At 35.6% G+C, this 20,635-nt stretch overlaps 1 protein-coding gene across 1 annotated transcript in view; it reads right to left on the reverse strand.

Moving 5' to 3' along the window:
* Positions 1-18,627, reverse strand: part of LOC125242621 (RYamide receptor-like) — a 97,905-nt gene extending 79,278 nt beyond the window's left edge. Inside the window, exon 1 of the mRNA XM_048151428.1 lies at positions 18,505-18,627. The gene's annotated coding sequence lies outside the window, so the exon portion shown is untranslated. The remainder of the gene's footprint in view (positions 1-18,504) is intronic.
* Between the last annotated feature and the right edge of the window lie 2,008 nt (positions 18,628-20,635).

The raw sequence follows: 20,635 nt of genomic DNA on the forward strand, positions 1-20,635 counted from the left end.
ATTTTAACTTCATTTTTGTGTGAAATTTTGCTAAGAATTTGTTCATTATCCTTTTGAATGTAGTGTGTTACCTACACTTCTAAAGTTTATGTTTAATAGAAAATTATAAGACATATTTTCATTTTTATAATGGTTTTCATGAAGAAAGCGATGCAACTGTGTTGGGGAACTTTTACGGGATGAACAAATATCCGCGGCCTGAGGGGTGAATAGGATCAATAATGGGGGGAAACGGGTCGCAAAGGGGGTGAATAGGTTTACGAAGGGGGTGATTAGGGTCGGAAGAGGGCTGAATTGGGATGTGTAGTCAATGGTTGTCAAATTGTATAAAAAATATATAACTTACCTAAAGTGATGTTTTTATGAATGACCTCTCTGTATATGGACGCAATTTATACGTCAATGTATTGCTTCGTAGTTAGACTAGATACAATAAATTAACATTTAGAAATGTTAATCACACTTCTGTCAACCACAAGTCAACGTTTCTACTTAAGTCCACAAAAATCACCCATGGTTGCTATAATATAAACGGATTACTTTAAAATAAAAATCATAAGTATGAAACTATACATCTAGGGAAGAAATAAAATTATTTTATTGAATAATTTTTGATTTGTTATTTTCAAGTTTATATAAATTCTCAATTCACTCAAAGGTTGGAAGAGATCCCTTATAGGTATAAGTTCGCCTTTGTACACCATAACTACATATAACTGTATTTTTATGTCCTAACTTGTCTTATGTACAATAAAGTGTTCACATACATACAAACATAAATTGAAATAGATATCATACACGAAAGAAAAAACGACAAGGCCCACTGGTGGCCGAGCCGGGAATCGAACCCGGGTCTTCAGCTTACGCAGCTAACGTCATTACCACTAGGCCACCCGCCCGCCGTGTGGTACCCGACGAAATTTCTCTAGTGTATGTTATCTCTGATAGGCACATTTTGACCACCTCGTATATGAATCTTTAAGGCCCTTTTGCACCAACCACTTAACTCAGGGTTAGTGGGCTGTCAACTGTCAAATTCCATGTAAAATGGTGGGTTAACCCTCTGGTTAACCCTCCATATTCGTTGGTGCAAGTGGCACTTAGAGGATTAGGGTATAGCGAGAGAGATGGCGGGTTCGATTCCCGGCTCAGCCACCAGGAGGCCTTGTCGTTCTTACTTTCGTGCGTGATATCTATTTCAATGCATAAGTATGAAAACGGTTATGACTTTATTTTCAAGTAAGTAATTTTTGCTGATAAACTTTTTTTTCGTCATTCAATTTTGTAAGGTATGCTCCCAGCCGAAGATCAGCGCTGATGAAGAGGCACCAAAGAAAACACGTCCGTTCCATACAAGATTTATTAGCAGAGAGCGAAAATATAACCTACCCACAATCAATCGGCGCCTAATTACTAAACTACCCACATTTGTCACAAAATTATTTCAAAAATACTTAAGTCATTATCAGTTTGCCGTTAATATTTGTGGGATATTAAATTGGACCAGGAGTGATATTTAAAAAAAACTATACATTTATAACCTTTTGAATTTTGGAATTCGTTTAAAAAATCCGGCCAAATGAGAATCTATTTTCGCACAATTGTAAAACTAAATTATCTTTACTAGTTACCTCCAAAATACTAAATGAAATGACATCTATTGCGACTTAAGTAGTTTGCATAAATTAGTAACCCAATTCACCTAGAGATGGCGCTGTACTTTGGGCTACTTAGTACATCGTTTTCTGAAGATTTTGGATTCATGGGGTCGGAACGGGTATGAACTAACTTAATTTGTGGTGAATAGGGCCAAAACCGACTTTTGAACGTCGATAGCAGTTTTTTTATATGTGCCATGCTAATTTTTTACACAAAAAATCTTCCAGCGGTGTGAACTTCGGGTTGTCTTTGAAAATACGTCGTTTTATTTAGTAATTTTCGCTCACCCTAACGTTGGGGTGAATAGGGTTGGGAAGGGGGTTAATAGAGAAAAGTGCTAGGGTTGATTTTTTTGGATTACGAACAAAACCTGACCTGTCACGAGCATATTATATTTATTTTATCAAAAAATAAGGAACTAATATGTTATGAGTAGTCGGTAATGTATTAATAAAATAAATTTATCGAAATCTAGACATATGATAACCCTAAACCAACCTTTATAGTTATATGGTGCTCTGACGCAGTGAACAAGTAAGTATGGTCGTGGGCAGTGCGGATAACGTGTCAAAATATAAGCATAGTTTGTTGCTATTTTTCATGTTTAAATAACTTCTTAACTAACGTAGTGGGTATTAAAGTAAAAGGTCCTCAGTGAATATTAGCTTGCCAGACATGTGTTTAGCTATACCATTGTATTGAGTGTTGTATCATAAAGTCAAACTAGGCATTTATTACTAATTATTTACTATGTGGGGTGTCTTTGATCACTTGCATGGGGTAACATTGACCATAATGACACATAGTTGATTATTGTCTGATTATGTCACGGTACTTGTTGAGACTGATAATTTGATCTCTTCTTGTGATAAATATTGAAACAATTGCAAATAAAGGTGGTTTTTCGAAGATGGTAATTTTTATTTTTAATCAAAGTAACCCCAAAATAGCGTTAAAGAGTTGTAATATTTGACTCTGCGAACCGTTTTTTATCTTTTCTTGAGATAAAATACTTTTGTAAGGGATTACATTCGATTACCATTAAAAAAATACATAGGGTATCAAAGTAACCCCAATGTCAGTTTAAGTTTGATAACATCGTTTTTTTTTTGCGTACATTATTTTGTTACCTTTCTAGATTTTTAGCAGGAAAAGACTAAAAAAGTTGATGGTCCCATTTTTTCTTTCTTTGTTACGTTACATTGACCAATTATGGAATTTATACTTCTCTAACTTCTACATTTAATGGGTAAAAATACCCATTAAATGTAGAAGCTAGAGAAGTTTAAATTCCCAAATTGGTCAATGTAACCCCAGTTTACGGCAGACACCGTGAACCTTTTCTAATAATTCTCTTTTTATTTGAAAGAAAAATCGTTACGATACTAAAATATGCAATCTGAGATAAAAATGCTTTTCATATAGTTACAAACTTAGTTCAGAATTTTTTTCTGTAAAACTTTTATAAATTGTTCTACCTATCAAGTTCAAAATAATTTTCCTAGAAAGTCTTAATAAAGTTCTGCTTTTGAGATTTTTTCATATTTGAGAAAACAGCCCTTATTGCCTGAAATACGGTGACATTGATATTTGCTTTTTCGTATTTTGATGGTATTTTGACTGCACTGTTGTATTTTTTGCCATGCTAATTTGAACCTTATCTCTGAGCGATGTTTTTTAATTTTCAGTCACGTCACAGATGTTTATGACATAACATCTAGGTATTTAGCCATTTAAAAGAAACTACAAGTGGCTTTACAGACGTGGCGACTGCAACTGGTACAGGGCCTAAGCCATAATTTAAAATTATATTGTGATTTTTATATGTATTTGTGTTTTATTTAATGCTAAGTATGAGTTTCAACATTTTCAACTCAAGAAACTGAAATTAAGAGAAGAGACTAGGAAATTGGGTAAGATCAAGAGTCTGATGCAGATAGCGATGGCGGTATTGGATATGATAAGATATGCGTCGATATTCCCTGTCTTCCTTTGGCTCTCTGACTTGACTGCTGCTAGCTGTACTCTATTCATTAGGTTTTTATTTTATACACATGCTTTATTTTTGTATAAACTAAATGATAAAAAAACCTAACGACCAAAAAGAATAAAGAAAATATCTGATAGTCTTTAATACAACCCGCATATACGTAATGCACAGCTCAGGCCTCTGAAGACCTGCAGGGCAATCATGGTCGCGCGATAAATGATAAAACATCGGCCCGTCCCTATCGCACTTACAAATAAAGCGATAGGGCTGATGTTTTATCATTTAGCACGCGACCATAATTGTTTGCCTGGAGGTATCGGCCTTCACACACGTCTTTGAAAAATGTTTGCGGGGATAGGCGGGCTGACGATTTTTAATCTAAGTATAGAAAAGTAACGCAAAATGAAGTGCAAAGTAATTTGAAATACACCTAGGTAAACAATCAACTGAGTAAGGAACGTTATCTACATATTTAGGTAAATTAAAGTCACATGAGACATGGACAGAGAAGGAAAGCTAGATGACGCGTATTTTTTCTGTCTTCTTGTATGCTACCTTTTTTACAGTTTTAATTTCTCAAAGGAGGTCAGTAGTTGACTACAAACTCAAAATAACACTCTTGAAAAAAATTAAGGGTCACTGACCTTTCACAGTAAATTGAGGTAGTGTGAGTGAAGGGTGTTTGTGTGTGTAATGGGGTAATTTGACAGATTCTGAAAATTCTCCCTGCTCTACCCCCTCTTAAGTTATCGAAGCCAAACAAAGTTTCATAAAACGTCGAACATTGGAGATAATTCAAGATTTTTTCCCCGGCTTCTTTGCATGCGAAACAATATAATGGTTTCAGGTTGAAAAAATACCTACCATATTCCGTTGGGTTAATTTTAAACTCGGTTAATAATTATTTAATTTTATGAAATAAATTCTTGCCATGCCAAGATAAGAACATAAAGGGTTACCAAATTGCAAATTTTATTCACAAGAGTGCAAAGTTATTTCATTCACAGTTTAAGTTAATGTCCTAAAACGACTGGTAGAAAAGACTAAAATAATTAAAAGATGTAATGTAAATATGTGATTTAGTTTACCACGTGAAAAAAACAAATATTTCACTCGGTGGAATTTTGTGCCTTGAAACTCTCGCAACGCTCAAGATAGTCACTCCGTAGTTTTTATATTTAAGAAATGATGAGACCCGCACCTAAATCACAGTAATATAATGACAATTGCATGCCTATTTCTGGGTCGTTAAATTTTCTATGTAAATCAAAAACTACTACATACAAATGTGGTGCGAAAAGATTTGCCTTCGTATTGTTACGGAAACGTACGAACATGTCATGCTATTTCAGTCCGTCTCAGTACAAGATGCAAGATATGTACTGGCATTGACTGAAATAGCATGACAATCCCTTTCGCACTACATCTGTAATTATTAGCACCACTATACTACAAACAACTTGTCAACCAGCGTTTGGGTACACTGCAAAAAAGAATTACATTTTTTGTCCTATAGAAACCGTTAAGAGATTCGCCCGTATTAGCTTTAAACGCTGTAGATAAAATTCAAACTCAGATTTGACTTTGAGATTGCGGTGACACCACTCAGTGACAGCGTTTGTGTTTGGCAAGTCGTGGAGAAGGGTAACATTGGTACTCAGTATCAATATTTACTAGTTGAAGCGACAATGCGTCGATGTGGCACAGTCGGAGACAATGGGGCGCCAGGTCTTTCTGACAACTAACTTCATATTATTAAATTTAAACGGCACTTAATGACAATCAAGTGCGGGTAGTTCGAAAAACTCGTACAGCTAGAAGATGTTGATACAACTCCCAGCCAGTCTACCCGTGACCACGGACGTAATGTCATGTCCGAAACGTCGGGTTAAATGTAAACGTAAGTTTTACGCGATTAAGTCCCGTTTAAATTTAATAATATGAGTGAAGATCGTGTTAGTTTAAAACTAACTTCATAATTCACCAATCAAAATGAATATCAATTTAATAATATTAATCCACCATGTTATGATTGGTGGATTTAAAAATTTGCTGTCGGAAAATTCCGGCGCGGCCTAGCTATTCAGCGTGCGTAGCAGCGTAGCCGAATGCAGAAACGCTCACGAAACGAAACGCTCGTAGATATCTATCTCTATCGCTCCTGCATCTCACCTTGCTCTTGTCTCTTGCTCTTGCGCGACAGAGCCAGACTACCTTTCGCGGCGTATCGTTTTCGTTTCGCGTCGTAGAAATGCCATTCGGCTACGGGGCCTGAATACCAAATTAAATCGTACAATAACGATGTCGAACTTAAGGGTCAGAGGTCAGATACAGAAGCGGTGATCCACTTTGACACGGCGCTAATAGTCCTGCGCGGCGGTTCCTCTCTCTATTACCATGACTCCTGAGTCATGACATGACACCCGGCAACTTGGGTCTAACACTGATTCAAACTTTCACGATTTTTACACATATTTATTGGGTTGGTAAGAAAGTAATGAGCGATCGATTGAATTCCACATAAAATTTTTGAGAGAGTTCTAGAATCTTCTATGGTCGAAAGTATATAAAGGGCGAGTCGCACAGTTTCTCGTCAGTCATTCACTAGCTGTCGCCGAGCTAATATAAGGAAGAAAATGGACGAATTAAAAGTGCATGTAAGGCATTGCTTACTATATGAATTTCAGTCTGGCCATTCAGCCGCCGAAGCAGTGCGTAATATATGTCAGCGTGTTGCTCCTGAAGTTGTGTCTGAGGCCACGGCGAAACGATGGTTCCAGCGGTTTCGTAGTGGCGACTTTTCATTATCAGATCAACCTAAGTCTGGTCGACCGGTGAAGATTGATGTAGCCAAATTAAAAACCTTAATTGAAGGAGATCCGAGGCTAACGAGTCGTACTCTTGCTACCGAGTTAGGCTGCTCTCATGTCACCATAGAAACACATTTACACGAGTTGGGAAAAAACTACAAATACAGTGTTTGGATACCGCACGAACTTGATAGAGATCAACTAAACCGCCGTGCCGATATCTGCATACAACTTCTGTCTTTTCGCCGCACATTCAACTGGTTGGACCATCTTATCACTGGAGATGAAAAATGGGTCTTATATATAAATCACACACGCAAACGTCAGTGGCTAGCTCCAAACGAAAAAGGAATAGAGGCACCAAAAACAGAGCCTCACCCGAAAAAAGTTATGCTGTCCGTTTGGTGGGATATTCATGGTATTATTCACTGGGAACTCCTACCAAGTGGAATGCCTGTTACCGCATCAGTATACTGTAATCAGCTTGAAAATTTAAACCAAAAAATCTGTCAGAATCGTCCACAGCATGCTAAAGTTTTTTTCTTACACGACAATGCTCGCCCACACATTGCAAAAGTGACTCGGCTAAAGCTATTGGAGCTAGGTTGGAAAGTGATACCTCATCTACCGTACTCTCTAGACTTGGCACCTACGGATTACGCATTGTTCAGATCGCTAAGCAATGCCTTGAATGAAAAAAAGTTCGATGATCAAGCCCATCTACGACAGTATATAGCTGAGTTTTTTGAATCGAAACCTAAGAACTTCTTCGCCGATGCTATTCATTCTTTACCAGAACGATGGAGACAAGTAGTAGATAACGAAGGCCGTTATATTTTTGATAAATGATTAAAATAATAAATTAAATAAAAATTACAATATTGGTTATGATTCGCTCATTACTTTCTTACCAACCCAATAAAATTGCAAACGGGACTTAATCGCGTATTTACTATGTTTTAAACACTAACCTCCGACGTTTCAAGGACGGTAACCTATCGATGTTTCGAAAATCCTTTGTCCGAATATCACTTGTCCGAAAACGGTTGACAGAATTTTTATAATCCAAGTACATTGTTTACCATACTTTTAAAATGTCGCTAGTTTGCTATGCCACATTATCATTTTCCCGAAACTCTATAACCAGAAGAACGGTTGCCAACTTTATCATTTGACAACCAATTTGTTAACCACCTTTTCATAAATCCGATGCTACGTGACATCGAAATGTCATTTTCCCTAATATAATTTTATAGAAACTCAATAACCAGAAGAACGGTTGCCAATCTTATCATTTGACAACCGTTTCGTTAGCTTTTCATAAATCCGACCTTCAAGGACGGCATTGTCCCCGTGGTCTCGGAGCAGACTGGCTGAAGTTGACATCAACATCTTCTAGCTGTACGAGTTTTTCGAACTACCCGCACCTGGTCCCGACTACCCACTTGAACAGTTTGTGCACTAGGGATGTGTCACCTTGTCGACACACAACACTCACGATATTCGGTTTTTCAACCCGCGATATTTGTTTCTTCTTGCATTTACTAATGACCGGGTTCCAATGTGGATGAGATATTATTGAAATTTTTATACTTCTTAATTTTCTTTCGTCGGAGGTTAGTGTTTAAAACAGTGTTTAAAACATAGTAAATGCGCGATTAAGTCCCGTTTGCAATTTTATACTTGGGTCTAGCCCTGCAGCTGGGGGCATGCCCTAGTTTAGGTTTTTTTGTATTTATAATATGTTTATAGGTTTTTTCACCACACCAACTGGTAAAGGCTTTCTTTGCTATTCGAAAACAGATATCAAAACTGCATTTTATCCACAAAAGTGCAAAGTAATTTCATACAAATTTTAACTTGATATCTTAAGCTAGTTGTTTATATCGTTGATATCTTAAGCTAGTTGTTTTTATTTATATCGCTGTACTACCTCATTGGATTTAGTGAGGCTACTGGCCTATTAACTTACCCCTGTGACCAAATATTAAAATTTTGAGTCCTCGATTTCGTCGCTCGAAAATCTGAACGATGAAATAATATTATTTAAATACTATCCATTTTCAAAACAGATACAGATACTTCATTGATAAAAGGCAGTCATTTTACAAGTCAATTTTTAAACTTATGCTATAGATAAAGTTTGCATGCAAGTTTACCATTTTACTATACATAGTTACTATTCATACAAATTTTATTTTTATGTCTTAAGATGACTGGTAGATTTTACCTATAAATGATGATTTTCAATCATAGGTAAATAGTGAATAAATTTATTATTTAGTTTGATGTTGTTTTAAAGTCTATATTTATTTCGTGTTGGTGTGGTGAACAATTTTGTGTTTCACTCGGTAGCAAAGTATGTTTAACCTTCGTGTCTTAAAACCCTCGCAACGCTCAAGTTTCCACTTGTTAAAACACTCGCTACGCTCGCGGTTCAATATTGGGATCTTTCGCTCGCTCGTGTATCAATATTGGCACGTGCAGTTAAACAACAACTTTGCCCCTTGTAAAACATATAACTATTTTATGTGTTTTATTTTATAATCACACTTCAAAATATAACCTCGAGATTAAAAAAGACTAATTAAAAATGACTACTCACGTAAGTACCTAATTTCATAATTGAACAAATTATACTAAAGCGTAATTTAAATCAAGCTAAATAGAAAGTACATTCCAGAATTAATGTCGATCCTAAACCCTGCCATATTATTATATTCATGATCCACTAGTAATCTCATCCTAAAATTGAGTAGTGGGATAACGAGGTATCAGCCAACATGATTTCACGTAAACCTATTATGACTGTCTAAAATTGTACAAGCATTTGACCAGTAATGAAAATAACATAGTACATAATTAGATATTTGAAGTATTTAATATTATATGTAGATTCATTTACTACCTACGAGAATTCATTACAGAATATACATTACGTCAGACGCCGGGAAAGAAGGGCTTACAGGGTGAGTAAGTATATACTGTAAGCCCTTTTCACGGCGAGGAATGTATAGAGCTTTTCTCAAACTTGCAATGAAATATGCGAATTAATATAGACCCGGTTTTAAAGTGTAGATACGCCTCCGGAATTGCGAGAGGAGGCATAAGTAGACGTGAGCACACGTGAGTAACTTACTGCCCCCGAAATCCAAAGTAAGATACATGACAGCGTATGAAAATTTCTTAAAATGGAATGTTTTCAAGGTAAAATTTTTAGCCTATTTCATTGCAAGTTTGAGAAAAGCTCTATACATTCCTCGCCGTGAAAAGGGCTTACAGTATGGGTCTATATTAATTCGCATAACTGAATACTCCTAATATGAATTGGCATACCGTTTATTACGCATAACGTTTAATACGCATATCATTATTTCGCATAACAGATTACGTATAATGCTAATGCGCATAATGTAAATTGGTATAACGATGAATTGGTATAAGTATAATAAGCATAACTTTGTTTCGTAGAATAATTAAATGCCATACAAGAAAATTATATTTTCACCACACTAACGGGTAAAGGCTTACTTTGCTGTTCGAAAACAGATATCAAATTTGCATTTTAGCCACAAGAGTGCAAAGTAATTTCATACAAATTTTAACTTGATATCTTAAGCTAGTTGTTTAGTATACAACGTTTTTATTTATATCGCTGTACTACCTCATTGGATTTAGTGAGGCTACTGGCCTATTGACTTACCCCTGTGACCAAATATTAAAATTTTGAGTCCTCGATTTCGTCGCTCGAAAATCTGAACGATGAAATAATATTATTTAAATACTATCCATTTTCAAAACAGATACAGATACTTCATTGATAAAAGGCAGTCATTTTACAAGTCAGTTTTTAAACTTATGCTATAGACAAAGTTTGCATGCAAATTTAACATTTTACTATACATAGTTACTACATTATATATTATATTATGAATTTCGTTAGGGTTCGTGATGATACTTTACTACGAGTTAAAATAATCATCAGTACTGTAAAATGCCTTATCTAAAAGATATGCTTTAAGATGTTTTAAAAACATTGCATCATTTGGTTGGTTTTTTATATGTAGCGGAAGCGCATTATATATTTGAACTCCGAACACAGCGAGCGACCTGTTTAGCAAAATATTTAGCTTATCTTTGTTAGGCGGTTAGAACACGCCTACCATATATGTATAACCGGTGGACACTCTATTTAATAATGTAAACATTGTAAATCATGGGAGAAATGGACCAGTTACATCTGCCCCCCACTCGAGATTTGCCCCGCTGTACCTTACTTAACCCTATTTTTTTCATGCTTAGTAAGCGAGTCAGTATAAAATTAAACACTCAAAATTGAGCGCTTGAAATTGGAAAATCAGCCCTGATTGATCCAATCGCTTGCTCCGTACAGTTAGTAAGTATGGCAATTCATTTTAGGATAATTAAAGTTATATACGTAATAATAGTATGCAAATTTCAATTATGCAGATTCATTGTTATGCGAAATAAGAATTATGCATTTTTAATATTATGCTTATTCAATGTTATGAACAATTATGTTATGCCAAATCTGTTATGCGAATTAATGATAGGCGAAATAGAGGGCACCCTTTAAAACCACATCCAAATCACTTTTGTCCGAACTCATTTTGAAAGGGCCTGGCCGGACTGCCATGGTAAAATCGCCCCTGGCTAAATATGAAATATTGATATGCAGGATTATTCGTATTGTTACTACATGTACTACTACTGGATATTATGCCTCAAACTGTTTCCGTTTACGAAAAAATTAAAAAAAAAAAAGAAATTTTGTTTTTTATTTTTTTCTTTAAAACCGCGTATCCGATTGAGTTGTTCTTTGGATATTTTATAGATATATTAGGGATACATCAATAAAAAAAAATTAACTCCCTGACTTTTTGTTAAGTACATTTTTTTTAAATTTATGTTTTAAATATTTTTTTTTACCACATACGAGTTAGCGACACCTACTATATTTTTATATAATAATCGCCATTTTATACTCTATTACATATATTTTTATCAAAAATATTAGTTTGGATCAACAATGTCAAAATAAGTTATTTATATATTACTAGTATTACCCTTTAGTACGTTGCTCCTGGAAAGTGATGTATGAAAATTTTGGCATAATTAATGGAAGATTTTTTTTTAATTGGGATATGTAGATTATAGGCCGAAGTTATTTTTCATCAACCCTCCCCACCCCTCCCCCCTCTGCGTCACCCCTCTACCCCCCCTTAAAGAGCCGAAAATGCGATTTTCTCGATTTCTGACAAAACCGATGAAGATACAGAAAAAGCGTGTAGGAACGAAGTAATCCTTAATGAATTTACTACAAATCTCTCATAAACATTTTAGTGCTAGCACTTATAGTTTTCGCGCAATCCGTCACGAAAGTTGCTCCTTTCTGCAATTTTCTTTAATGAATGATAAGTTTTCTCCTTAAATACTTACGAAATCGTCGGTTTGATAGTACTAAAATATTATAAACTCAGAATGAATTTCAGGGGAAAAAATCACTACCATGGGCGGGACTTGAACTCACGGCCTCTAGATTGATAGATATGATAGATAAATGACGCTAGGGGTACCATTGATTCATATAGTAGAAAGCTGAAAGATTCGCTAGAAACTAGGGATGAGCTTTTGGTGGCTCAGTTGGTAGAGCCCTCGAGTTTCTATCCGGAAGCCGTGAGTTCAAGTCCCAACCATGGTAGTGATTTATCCCCTTAATTTTATTATAGTCATGAGTTTACAATATTTAAGTCGTATCAAACAAATTTCGTAAGCATTTTGGGACAACACTTTAATATTCTATAAAGAAAATTGCAGAAAGGAGCAACTTTCGTGACGGATTGCGCGAAAACTATAAGTGCTAGCACTAAAGTGTTTATGAGAGATTTGTAGTAAATTTATTAAGGATTACTTCGTTCCTACACGCTTTTTCTGTATCTTCATCGGTTTTGTCAGAAATCGAGAAAAATCGCATTTTCGGCTCTTTAAGGGGGGTAGAGGGGTGACGCAGAGGGGGGGGTGGGGAGGGTTGATGAAAAATAACTTCGGCCTATAATCTACATATCCCAATTTAAAAAAAATCTTCCATTAATTATGCCAAAATTTTCATACATCACTTTCCAGGAGCAACGTACTAAAGGGTAATACTAGTAATATATTAATAACTTATTTTGACATTGTTGATCCAAACTAATATTTTTGATAAAAATATATGTAATAGAGTATAAAATGGCGATTATTATATAAAAATATAGTAGGTGTCGCTAACTCGTATGTGGTAAAAAAAAAATTTAAAACATAAATTAAAAAAAAATGTACTTAACAAAAAGTCAGGAAGTCAATTTTTTTTGTTGATGTATCCCTAATATATCTATAAAATATCCAAAGAACAACTCAATCGGATACGCGGTTTTAAAGAAAAAAATAAAAAACAAAATTTCTTTTTTTTTAATTTTTTTCGTAAACGGAAACAGTTTGAGGCATAATATCCAGTAGTAGTACATGTAGTAACAAAACGAATAATCCTGCATATCAATATTTCATATTTAGCCAGGGGCGATTTTACCATGGCAGTCCGGCCAGGCCCTTTGAAAAAGCTCTTGATAAAATATTTGATAAATCCGAGCTAACAAATATTTTTATTTAATATCCGTGCTTAAACTTGTTTTTAATCTGTTTGAGGTAACCTTTTAAACGGTGACATTTACCACATTATAGTCTGGCAAAATAGAGTAGAAATCAATAGGGGGCGCCACCGTCTATGTAAAACGTTTTACAAGTTTTTTTTTTTTCAGATGGTGACGTTGTTCTAAGTATTATTTATGCTGTGGCGTTGTGTCAGAATTTGACGTTTATAACCAAATGACTTGAGTCTTAGGTCTGCAATGTTCTATGAAATTTCATTACATACGAGTATCATCCTCATTCAACGAACCAGATACGTAGTACTTCCCGACCTAATTTGAAGTACGTAATGACATTTCATTGCAAGTTTGAGAAAAAATATTTTCATTCAAAGTTTAATTAGTTATGTTATTTAAGATGAACGACAACACCGGGTATCAAAATAGTTGTTTTTATTATTATTAGATTTCAGTAATTTCAACAAGTTCATTGATTTGGAACAAAGCCTACCTTATTATTGAAAGACGTCTTAAGTTGAAAATCCATGAATAATAAACATTATTCGCGCACCGACCGACCGACCGACCGGTCTGGCGCAGTCGGTAGTGACCCTGCCTGCTACGCCCCGCGGTCCCGGGTTCGAATCCCGGTAAGGGCATTTATTTGTGTGATGAGCACAGATATTTGTTCCTGAGTCATGGATGTTTTATATGTATAGAAGTATTTATATATTATATATATCGTTGTCTGAGTACCCACAACACTGGCCTTCGTGAGCTTACCGTGGGCCTCAGTCAATCTGTGTAAGAATGTCCTATAATATTTATTTATTTTTATTTATTTATTGTAAACGTAAAATGCTGCGTATTTTTATCATACTCGCAAACTGAATTGCAGGCAGAAAATACAGGAATGTATGAAACTGGAGCCACAAACATGGTACGGTACCTACGCACTATGCGCGGTCTTTGCGTAATAGGTACGAGTATTAGCCCTTAGTCCGTTTTCACATTATCCGATCCGATATCGGATGTCGGAAGGATTTCAATAGAAAAAATCCAAGATGGCGCCTGTAATGTATGGGATATCGGTCCGACATCCGATATCGGATCGGATAATGTGAAAACGCACTTACTCTACTTATCTATGTTCAACTTCTACATCACTACACATCGGTAACTCGTGGCATTTAGGTGGCACTTGACAGAATAGTGATGTGACAAGTTTTCTATTTTTTTCGAAAAAGATAAAATAATAAAAAGTTATTCCCTACATTGCGGGGATTTAATCAATAAAATAAAAACATTAAAATTATCCGGGTACAATATTGGGTGGACAATTGGAAGCCCTACTACATTAAGAGAGCATGATGAACTTCTATTCAGAGCTTATTTACCATAACGTCAGTGGAGGTTGGAAGATCGTTTCTTAAACACAAAGCGGATTTTCTCAAGTAGAAGACGTAAGCTGACTTGTGAATGCTGAATTTAGAACACATATTAATTGTTTATCACGAATGTCATAATATACTAAATGATTAACATTCCTTCTTTTAATTGGTTTCTTTTTCCCGACTCGTCGGTAGGTACAGGAAAAACATTGTCACATCACTCTGTTAACAGCTGTCAATGTACTATTGTACCTGAAAATTGAGTTGTGATTAAGAGGAAATGGGACTAATTGTGACGTTGTCTGGGTAAAGGGACCTTATGGTCGATGGCGCTTAAGTCTCTGTCACTCGTAAATCTGCACGGGAAGCATGGTCGCGCGATAGACGATAAAATATCAGGCCGTCCCTATCGCACTATTAGTAAGTGCGATAGGGACGGCCAGATGTTTTATCATTTATCGCGCGACCATGCTTCCCGTGCTGATAAACAAGGCTCCCCACTGAAAACCTCAGACACCCCCCGTAGGTTTAAGTGATACTGAATAACTTTTACTAAGGAACCAATTTCAAAATAAAAATTGGCTAATTCATACATTTGGTTGTATGATCTTGTTTTAAGGAGAGAGATTTGTTTTTTCACGATTTCGGGGTAGGTTCCATAGAAAAAGGTGCTCAGTATCAGGTACAGTCAACCGATTGGAACCCTAGGCTACTGTAGAACTATGTCATAGTGGCGTTATAATCAGATTGTAAGAAATATCTTACTGCTTGTCATTTTGACATGGTTGTAGAGTGGCCTAGGGTTCCAATTGGTTGACTTTGGTTGACTGTACCTACGGGGTGTCTAAGGTTTTTCTGTGGCTGGCAATAATAATAGTCCGAGTTCTTAACGGCTAATAAGTATGAGAGTACAGTCCCTGCTGGCAGAAAGCATGAAACTTGGCATGTATATAGCTTATAGGTTTATAAGAAAATATGGAAGTAGAAACACGCCGAGGTGTCAATGTTTCCCCTCTTTCCCCCCACTTTTGTATCCCTGATTTCAGTTTTTTAATAATTCCATGAAAACCGTGAAAGCTACCATCACGATATCTAGGAGAAATATGTTCTTCATAAAATTCTCCACAATATTGTCTTTGGAAGTATAAAGCTAGAACTTATAATTTTCAAACTATGCTCATTTTCCCCTAACGATATTTCTCTTTGGTGCCCTGAACGATAAGTAAGACTAGCGGGCGGGCGTGTGGTCTAGTGGTAAAGACGTTAGCCGCGTAAGCTGAAGACCCGGGTTCGATTCCCGGCTCGGCCACCAGTGGGCCTTGCCGTTTTTTCTTTCGTGTATGATATCTATTTCAATTTATAATTTATATATATTAGTGTGACTACTTGGAAAAAAATAACAAATCAAAAATATTCAATAAAATAATTTGATTTGTTCCCTAGTTGTAAGACTAGCGACTTTGCTCTTTTACCTGTGGCAATGTTGCTTCACAAAATTGTTCCTTGGGTCAAACTGATCCGATTTTGCTCAATAGTCATGAAATCGCACGTCACTACCCCCCACAAAGACAAGGGGAAAGGGCCGATATCCTCGGTGAAAACTATGCATTACATCTTTTTGCTCTTAGTGACTAGGGCAAATCGTATATCATTTTCGTGTAATATAAGGACGAGTTAATCATTTCTGAAAAAATCGTTGCACCTTATCATACAAAAATAACGATTTGTCACTGTTCTCAACGTAAATGCATGCTGTTCTTATAGAAACACAAAAATCACTATATCTTATGCCTTTAATATTTCAGGAGTTCCCTCGACCTCTCCACGATTCCATCATCAGAACTGGGTTATTGGCTAATCTGTCCTATGTTTTATTTGTTGATAATTACCGCATTGTAACTGTAAATGCCATAACTTCCATACTTAATGAAATACATCGAAATTCATTATTTTGCTATAAAATCGTTATTTTTGTATGAAAAGGTGCAACGATTTTTTCAGAAGTGCTTAACTCGTCCCTATATTACACGAAAATGATATACGATTTGCCCTAGTCGCTAAGAGCAAAAAGATGTAATGCATAGTTTTCACCGAGGAAACCGGCCCTTTCCCCTTGTCTTTGTGGGGGGTAGTGACGTGCGATTTCTTAACTATTGAGCAAAACCGGATCAGTTTGACCCATGGAACAATTTTGTGAAGCAACATCGCCACAGGTAAAAGAGCAAAGTCGCTAGTCTTACTTATCGTTCAGGTCACCAAAGAGAAATATCGTTAGGGGAAAATGAGCATAGATTGAAAATTATAAGTTCTAGCTTTATACTTCCATAGACAATATTGTAGAGAATTTCATGAAGAATATACTTCTCCTAGACATCGTGATGATAGCTTTCACGGTTTTCATGGAAATATTAAAAAACTGAAATCAGGGATACAAAAGTTGGGGGAAAGAGGGGAAACATTGACACCTCGGCGTGTTTCTACTTCCATATTTTCTTATAAACCTATAAGCTATATACATGTCAAGTTTCATGCTTTCTGCCAGACCGGACTGTACATCTGGTTAAGAACTCGGACTATAAGTAAATAACTATCGCGCTAATCAAAGACAATATTATAGTTAAGACCTTTGTCGTAAAACAGCCGACTATGAACTGTAGATTGGAGACTGTAGGATTCACCCATAATTATGTTCTTTTCTAATTAATATCCGTCGCCAACTTTTCGTTTAATTACTGAAATGAAAATGAATTACTTTTAACGGTACTCCGTAATTTAAAGAGCTTTGCTCCGTAACTTTTTGCCGCGACATTTTTGCCGTCTGACGAAAACGGAAAGTTTAAAATATAAATTTCCTAGTTATTTCAAGTCTAAAAGTTAGATAAAAAGCTAATTATATATATCTTCATATATTTAAACTAACAATAAACACTATGCACTAACAATAACACTACACCACAATGCCTGTGTGGTGACGGGTTAAGAATTTCACCACCCCCTTTCTTCCCGTGGGTGTCGTAGAAGGCGACTATGGGATATGGGTTAAATTGTGGCGTAGGCGAGAGGCTGGCAACCTGTCACTGCAATGCCACAGTTTCGTTTTCTTTCAACCCCTTATTTACCAAGAGTGGCACTGAAGCTTTAGTAGTTTCATGTGTTCTGTCTACCCCTTTATGGGATACAGGCGTGACTATGAATGTAGTTTAATAAACACTATGATAGTTTAGTAGTATGTACCAAGAACGATTTAATACTGGACTGACAAAGCCCATACAAAAAAGCGTACCTCTGAAATATATGGGCCTTTTAGGCTTAAAACTAGATGGCGCTGTTCTCAGCCTGGAAGTGGCCAAAATCATATTTTCCCCAAATATTTTTGCGTGTTTTTATAAGAACAAATTACATATTTCTTTATTTTAAAATCATGATTCATGAATCACGTCAATACACATTATGAAAAAAATTAATTTGTAGGCATCATCAGTGTAGTTATGATAGTATTTAATAGGTGGCGCTAAAAAATCGAGCTACGATTCTTAGTATGAAGTATGTAACTCTTGAATAAATAATCCTTGAAAATATTACCTCAGAAAACATATACCTGAAAACATTTAAAAAATGCAAATTCTCAAAAATGCACACTTTTGTCGGAGCTAGGACCTCCATACAATTTTGCATAAAAAACGATATAGAAAATTTCATCGAAATCCTGCCATTTTTCCCGAAATCCCCGTAATATATAATTATATAAGAATTTCTCTTGTATAATTAAGATTTTAATATTTACTACTATTCGCTATAGCCAACTTTCGAACACGGAAAAGTTACGTTTTGTTGGGTTTTTTTTTTTTTTAACAAAGAACTAAAGTTTTTTTTTTTTCTATAGTCCTTCAAATTAATCTTCATAAAATGTTTAAACAGTGAGTAAAGGTAGCTGTTTTATAAAAGTATGGTGGAATACTTAACTATTTACTTTAAATCTATATTTTTTAATATAAACAAAATATTCTTACCAGAAGACTACTGGCACTAAACTTCACTTTTCAGTCCACTTTACTTCACTTCCATAGGCACTATTGTTGTGCTTTCGTAGCAAATTAGTTTAAGCGCGTCAAAGTTCGGGCGCGGTTCGAGGCGGGCGGCCGGCGCGGCAGAGTTGTAACTCTGGCCCGCGAGCGCGAGTCAACAGGGGGGTTACCATGACGTACTAAAGACGTTCAGTTTAGGTTGAGAGAAAGGGACACAGCTATAGCAGTTACATAGCTCCGTCCCTCTCTCTCAACCTATACTGAACGGCTTTAGCACGTAATGGTAACCCCCCAGAACTGTACTACGGCTTTCGCGCCGCGCACCGATCACGCACTCGTCGTCGTTTCTTAGGACACATTTTCGGCCGTCATTGGCAACTAATAAGCTAATTAAGATTATTTTTTCGGTACATTAGGTGTAGTTTTTAGTTTTACGTAAGGACATAAGTAGCTGTACTTAGAAAAATCTTAGAATTCAAAATATTTTCATTTTTTAATACTTCCGTAAGGTAATCACGGCCTATATCCCGGTCAACATAAATATATCTAGTATTGTTGCGTCCTCATAAAATATACCTCTATGTATATACCAAATAATTGTTATTTTCACTTTTGTTTTTAATTTTAATACCTTTCTTAGGTTATTGCATGGTATGTCCCCTAATACCTATTTATTTACAGCCTCTAGTTGATAATAGAGCTGAATCCGGTTCAAATCCCGGTAAGGTTTTAATGTAAGATAAGTAAGGTGCTTTGGGTAACTTCGACATATCTTTAGGCGAGTGTAGAGTATGATAGCGTTTGAGCTCGTAAGTCACAATTTAAGAAGTATGCCTTCGAAGTAGCGAAATCTTTGCGAAATTAGATATATTCACCAACGGTTTCTTATACGTAGGTATTAATACGTTGCTTTATATTGGAGAAAAATGACAGTAAAAAATTAAAATATTTTTAACACCATTTTTTAAGGTAGGGTAAATTCGTCGAAAGTCAGTAGAAATGATTCTAATGCTATATGCATTTAAGGATCATTAAGGAAGCTAATTAAGCATGTCCATCACCCATAAGTACAAGCTATGCTTACTTTTGAGGCTTTGGAGCTAAGTTAGTCTGTCTAAGATTTTCCCAATAAAAAAAAAACAAATATTTCATTCGTTAATCGTAATTTTAGAACCCATTATCAATTTCGTTGGAATTGAAAAGAAGGCGTATTATCCCCACCCATGACTATTGTACCGATCCCGGTTAACCTTACGTTCTGCCTGACAGCATTACAAATAAATATTGCTTTCCCGATGAAATAATGTTTTTACCTCATGCCCGTGAAATTGAGATTTCAGTCACGTTCAAGCAACCCTATTTTAGTGAGTAAATAGCTCTATGAAAAATAATAATATTTATTACCAACTTAATTTTTTAATAATCTTCTCAACACGGCTGAAAGTAATTTCAATCTCATTCTTGTTACTTACATTATTTACCCCAGTAAGTGTTTATAACACTTGCCCTGGTCACGCAAAGCAAATATTGCAAAAATATATTACAGTAAAGTGGAGTCACTTTTACTTGTCGTATCGTATCCAAACACTGCTGGAAAACATTATCTCACTTTTCTCTGGAATTACACATTAATAATCACTTAAAATGTTATTATATACTTAAAGAAATTCACAAAGTATTGAAATCAATCAAAAAACCACTGAAAAATATAATTTCTAAAAAGATTTTCTCCAATAATTGCAATTACGAACGGATGACATCCAAAATTCTTGACATGACGAAGTCTAGATTGTCTATGAATCGTAATGTTGAGATGACAACTTATCGTTATAAACGATCGATATTAACATTTGAGTTTGTATAGTTAATACATCATTTTATCGACATTTCCAATAACTAGTAATTGTCTTTGATCATATTTGACGTTTCGTTTGTTTACATGATAGGACAAGTAAAGATGAACCCACTGTAATTTACCACTTGACATTTTTATTATACAATTTTTAAGAAAGACGGAGGACATGTATACCTAAGGAGATTTCGGGTTAGAAATTTTAGTGCAGCATTGTTGCGTCGCAGGCATATTACATAATAATGTATGTCCGAATGTAGCTGG

Source organism: Leguminivora glycinivorella, chromosome 3, assembly GCF_023078275.1.
Source record: "Leguminivora glycinivorella isolate SPB_JAAS2020 chromosome 3, LegGlyc_1.1, whole genome shotgun sequence".
NCBI lineage: Eukaryota > Metazoa > Arthropoda > Insecta > Lepidoptera > Tortricidae > Leguminivora > Leguminivora glycinivorella.